The sequence below is a fragment of the Periplaneta americana genome, chromosome 1 (genome assembly GCF_040183065.1).
Source record: "Periplaneta americana isolate PAMFEO1 chromosome 1, P.americana_PAMFEO1_priV1, whole genome shotgun sequence".
NCBI lineage: Eukaryota > Metazoa > Arthropoda > Insecta > Blattodea > Blattidae > Periplaneta > Periplaneta americana.
The window spans coordinates 123,177,604-123,184,532 of NC_091117.1; positions in this window are offsets into that span (position 1 = coordinate 123,177,604).

A 6,929-nucleotide genomic window follows, 5' to 3' on the forward strand; every position below is an offset into this window, starting at 1 on the left:
AGACTCTCACTTTGAGAGAGGAACATAGGTTAAGGGTGTTTGAGAATAAGGTGCTTAGGAAAATATTTGGGGCTAAGAGGGATGAAGTTACAGGAGAATGGAGAAAGTTACACAACGCAGAACTGCACGCATTGTATTCTTCACCTGACATAATTAGGAACATTAAATCCAGACGTTTGAGATGGGCAGGGCATGTAGCACAAATGGGCGAATCCAGAAATGCATATAGAATGTTAGTTGGGAGGCCAGAGGGAAAAAGACCTTTGGGGAAGCCGAGACGTATATGAGAAGATAATATTAAAATAGATTTGAGGGAGTAGGGATATGATGGTAGAGACTGGATTAATCTCGCTCAGGATAGGGACCGATGGCGGGCTTATGTGAGGGCGACAATGAACCTCCGGGTTCCTTAAAAGCCAGTAAGTATAAGTATAAAGTGTTAAATGGAATATTTTGTACTTCCTGCAATTTGCCGCATGCCATTTTGTTTTTCATTTATACAAATAAAATAATCCATTCTAACTTTAGACCTGAATAACAGGAAACCTGTCCACAATGGAAAAAAAAGAACAATGTCACTTCCGTTTTGAACAGGTTTTACTGTACTAGAACATTAAAATTTTATAAAACTTACTAGACATAGTATGAAAGGGCTACATATAGTCATCCTGGCTAAATATAACTATAGAAAAGCTGTTCAGTTCAATATAATAACAGTGGAAGAAAATGTCAGAATTGGCTATTGTTGGATGGAAGTTTTGAATTTCCCTGAGCAGTAATACGACGACAATCCATGTAGCTATCAAGTTTTTTACTCTCAACATCGGATATCTACAGTTCATCTAACACTTCATAGATTGTTCTACTCTTTCTTTATAGAACTTGCTGAACTTGATCTACTCTGTGCTTTCTAAGAAAGATGCAGCAGCCGGAAGGGAACCAGTCTCAGTAGAAAAGACTATACCAATATCACTTTAGGTATTTGCAACAAATGTAATTTTCGTGACGTAGCAGACAGGTTTGGATTGGCAAAGGGTAATGCCCACAATAAATTTATGTAGTTTATATTTGCTGTGCAATACCAAGGCAAAAGATATATTTCATTTCCAGAAGGAAATAATGCTACAAGAGCAGTTAGCAAATTTGAATCTCTGAGGTCCAATAAACCATTTCCAGATGTAATTGGATGTATAGATGGGATACATATTCCAGTACAGCACCCAAATGTGAGAAAGCGAGTTACTACAATAGAAAAGGATTTCATTCAATTCTGTTACAAGTTGTTTGTGATGCAGATAAGAAATTTACTGACATTTTTTGTGGCTGGCTTGGTTCGACTAATGATGCCCGGATATGGAAGAGATCGCCACTATATGAGAAATTAAAAAGTGATGACCAGTTCCGTGTCACTGACTATCATTTGTTAGGTGATTGTACCTACAAAGTGGAGACATTCATCCTCAGTCCATACAAGGATAATGGTCATTTGACACAAAAACAAAAAGATTTAATTATAAGCTCTCTTGTATTTGAGTAATTGTAGAGCAAGCTATAGGTCTGTTGAAGAATAGATTCAGAAGGCTGAAATATTTGGATATGTCAAAGGTGGATACATTGGGAAAAGTTGTCTATACGGCCTGCATTCTGCACAATTTTTGCATTGAATTAGGTGATGAGCTACCAGAAGAGTCCATAGCTCCTGATACTGTAGACGTGCTAGAGGAAGCAAATGACAGACTATCCAATGAAGGGACTCCAAAACGCGATTCAATTGCAGATATATTCATGACTGAATAGTTTTGTTGCATGGATAAATTTATATCCATTCAGGAGAAAATATGCCCTACCCAAATATGTTGTTGTTTTCTAATGCCAGGAATTTGACAATAAAGTCATTTGACCTCTTGCACTCCAATATTTTTCAAAGATATTGTCATGGTTAGCCACTTAAGCACAGATTTTGAGGTGTTTGGAATTCATTTCTTGATTTGAATTGCACAATGGGCAGTTAGGGGACTGATATATTCCAATTCTATGCAGGTGCTTGGCCAAACAATCATGGCCTGTTGCCAATCTAAATGCAGCTACAGACGATTTGCGTGGTAAATCGGAAATTAACTGTGGATTATGACGCAGAGAGTTCCATTTTTATTATCAAATTTTGTTTGTTGAAGTCTAAGTACTCTTTTCACAGAGTAATACATAGATTTAGTAACAGGTCTGTAAGTAGCAGTGCTGCCCTTCTTTGCTAAAGCATCTGCATTCTCGTTTCCCAGGATTTAACAATGGGATGGTATCCATTTGAATACAATTCTTTTATTGAGTGTTATTAATTGAGAAAGCATTTTAGTTATTTCTGCTGTTTGAGATGAAGGTGTGTTAGATAGAATAGCTGCTTTGGAGTCTGACAATATATTAGTCATTCCACGTCAAATCGCACAAATTTAACCTCGAATTGACTTTCATGTGTCTGATTTAGATAAAACAAATTTTGCACATTCTATGGATTGAAAAAATAAATAAGTGTTTTATTATTGTTGTCTATATCGATTATTGTAGTAGATATGTGTTATCAAAGATTCTGCAATAGTTCGCGCATCATCATTGTTAAACGTTATTATCTCCACTAATAATCATCACAGAGATTTGCTCTTTGTCTCAATTTGAAGGTACATACTTTCTTCTTCACATAATAATATAAAAATTTAAGTTTGTTAACTTTGTTTTAAAAAAACATTTAAACACATAAAAATATGTTTTAATGGCAGCAACTTGTTTTAAAATTACAGAAAAAATCCTTAAATACCTTGAAATTATTTTAACCACCCTTAAAAAAATCAGAATGCTACTCTGAGCCGTTGAGGAATAATTAAATGATTCACCAAGCTGCGCATCTTGAGTGTGCTGGTTGTGTAAGTACTGTTGCAAGATGTAGTGCAGGTGCAGCTCTGAATGAGAGTCGTGTGACCACTTTACACTGTTCTACGATCAGAATATCACTCTTTCACGTAATTTATGTAATATAGTACTGTATTTAAATATTGTTTTTGTAAAATAAACACTTGTAAGAATGATAACTACAGTTTACACACACTGCACTATTAAAACTAATCACCTACAACCAATTCTATTTAATGTCCACCACTTTACTCTCACTTTGAAGTGAATAGTTCTTTATTATGGCCTGAGATTGTGTCAGTGGAACAAAAGAATGAAGTTGTAAGATACCTCGTACCACTTTTGCTTATTGATACCTTGAGTAGAAAATATGGCTATGTTATTTGTATTCACTAATGGTAAAAATTTAAAAGGAATATTATAAATAATATTATTAATTCCATCAAGCATTAATTTAACATTTTCACGATAAACATAGACACAAACTTAGTGCGTGCCACTTGTTCCAGGGAGTACACATTCCATTGGTCTGAGTTTGAAAATTTTTGAAAATCCTATTTTGATATACGGATATTGCTCTTTGAAACACTGGTAAGTTTTCTTAAGATTACATAGTATTAATCTTTTCTGTTTGTGAACTCTCTTTCCATCTTCTTTAACTGAAATACAGTTCTTTTTGCCAGCCATAACCTTCCTCACATCATCAGAATTATAAAATTGAACAACCTTCTGTACTATAAATGTTCCCAAACTTTTTCCCGATTTAGGATTAGGAGTAGCCAAAATCCTCTTTTCTGGTCCTACTTGTTCAGAAATTTATATCATGTGAGTGGTGATATTAAAATGTTGTTGAATTTTACTGTAGGACCAACTTTCAAAAATTGTTAATATATGTATTTTGAGATTTCTGTTGTCTGTTTCATGAAAGAAGTTTATCAATTTCTGTATTATATCGGAATTATTTGAATTTTCAACTGAAGTTGTGTCTTTTGTGATATGAAATATTTCATGTTTAAGTGTATCTGTAACTTTCTGCATTTTTTGTTTTGGATATTTTGTTAGATAATTTTGTCTTCTTTATTGGCGATTCTCAATCATCACTAAGCTCTGACACATCTTCAATATATTATTTTTAAAGTTATTTCTTACTCGAAAGCAACCTGAAATCAGCGTAGTTCTATGTAAAATATAATAGATTATACTTTCTTTTTGCATTTTTAAAGTAATGATAAGCTGTTATAAAAAATATTTTTTTAAAAAGTGACCTTCTAAACAACCCCATCAATAAATCAATTAATATAATATTCCATTTGTTCCCGTTTCAAATGACACCAACACTCAACGTCTATGATGCATAGAATCTTAAGAATGAGCATTTTCATACTGTGCCGTGCATGAATTTGTCATATACAGTAATTAAAAGAGTATAAATAGTAAAATATTAAAGTATGATCCCAGAAAAAATTACAGACCTCTTATTTTAATCTGCAGAACACATTTTAGAAGATTTAAGCAAATACTAAATAGTCACGTTTCGTATACAGGTGTTTGATTTCACATGCACACAACACAACACGATACCTACTCTGAAAGACATAGGAATTATTGTTAGATAAATTAAAGAGAAACTGCTAAGTGTTGAAGGGACATTACATGTTTTTATAGAGGTTATCTGTTTATTTACATAAAGTAACACCGCACCACTGATAATGCATTACTCACTCTCGCTGCGGCTATTGCAGCTGTATGCTCCGGCGCGCGGTTTCACTCAATCTGACCCGAACACACCATCAGTAAATTATTTGCACAGCGACTTCTTATTCGAATAGCATTCTAAAACCAACGCAGTTCTACGTTTCTACGGAGAACATTTCAAAGAATAAAATGAAATTTTTTCCCCTTTTTTGGAAGTAAGTCCCTGATATATAAAAACGTATTTTAAAAATATAACCCCCTAAAAGGGGCCCATTTTATATTTTGATTGAACACTAAAAATTAGTATACAATACTGCAATTATTCCACTTTAAAATGATATAAATACGAAATTTCTACGGTTTATAGAATTTTCAGTATAACCATTTTCATAATACGTTGCATCCTAATTTACGGAAAAAGTAATATTTAATAAATGACTAAATAATTGTGTCAGCCCGAAAAAATTACACATGGGTTATTTAATTTAATCAATAGAATATATAAAAAAAAAATTGGAGGAAATACTAAGTTGTCATGTTTCATAGGTGTTCGATTTGACATGGAATGACTCATATCTCCATTTTTAAATTTATTGATGTGGCATAGAAAATTCCTGAGACTTTCACTTATTGGTAGACCTCGATATGTTTGTCTGTAACTAGAAAGTGAGTTATTGAATTTAGTGGCAATGAATCTTTGGCTAAGGAATTCTGATATCCATCTGAACATATTGCTGGAAATACTTAATTTCTGGAGTTTTAGTAATAATTTATTTCTCCAAACAGAGTCATATGCTAATTGAAAGTCAATAAATATTGGCAAGGTATCTTCTTTCTTGTTAAGACTGTCTTTTATTTCTTGGCCGAGGCATATGACTTGTTCATTAGTAGAGTGTAGTTGTCGAAAGCCTGGCTTGGTAATAAAAGATTTTGGGATTCTAAATACCAAGTTATTCTGTTGGAGATCATTGACTCCATAGTTTTTGCTATCATGCTCAATAGTGCTATTGGTCGATAACTATTAGCATCATGAGCAGGTTTCCCTTTTTTGTGAATTGGTACAATGATTGCTTTTTTCTAAACTGCAGGAATTGAGGTGTTCCATGATAAATTGTAAATGGATAAAAGTACAGACTTGGCTTTTTCCCCCAGATGTTTCAACAGTTCTGAATGAATGTTGCCTGGACCAGGAGATTTCTTTGTTTTTAAATTTTATATAGCTAAACGTAATTGTTTGGAAGTAAAATTTTGATTAAATATTTCAAGTTTTGTGATAGTAGCCTACTAGTAATGGTGTTTTTATTATTTTTATGTAATTCTCTTTTGATAAATTTGTCAGTTTTTTTTGGTATTGGAATGTAATATGTGGGAGTTTGAGTAGTGTTTATTAAATGCATTTGCTATATCTCACTATCTGTTAGTGTTTTGTTATTATGAATAATAGGTTGGCTAGTATTTTCCTGTGTATTGGAAATATTCTTCAGAAATTGATATGTTTTAGCACTGTCGGCTCTGTAATTAATATTTTCAATAAATTTATTAAAACTGTTCCTTTTGCTGTTAAGTTTTACAAGAAACTCATTATAACCACAACACACATTCATAATTTTTCAAACCATTCCATCAACATAAACATATTAAGTTACGTTAGATTTCCTCTCCCTGTATTGAAATCTGGGAAATTAATAGGTGCTTGCATTCATCTATTATGAGTCATGATTAGGAATCCTATTTTACGATGATTGATATGATTGTTCAGATATTTCTATATTGTGTTATTTGTTGTCTATGCTATCTTGTAGGCCTATTTTGGTGTTCTCAATGGAGCTGCAATTTTGTGTGTTGATATTGTGATACGTTGTCCCACGCCATGGCATCGTGGTCTAAGGCATCCTGCTTAGGACTCGCATTACGGAATGCGCCCTGGTTCGAGTCCTCATGAGGGAAGAAATTTTCTCATGAAATTTCGGCCAATGTATGGGTCTGGTGCCCACCCAGCATCGTGATGCACTTGGGGAGCTACAATAGATAGTGAAATCCGGTTGCAAATACCAGCTATAACAGCTGGGGGGATCATCGTGCTAACCACACGATACCTCCATTCTGGTTGGATGATCGTCCACCTCTGCTTCGGCATGTGGGCGTGAGGCCAGCAGCCGGCTGGTCGGTCTAGACCCTTCACAGGCTGTAGCGCCACGGATTATTTTATATATATTACATTGTGATACGTTAATTTTATTTATTTTTTATTGGGTTATTTTACGACGCTGTATCAACTTCTCAGGTTATTTAGCGTCTCAGTGAAATGAAGGTGATAACGCCGGTGAAATGAGTCC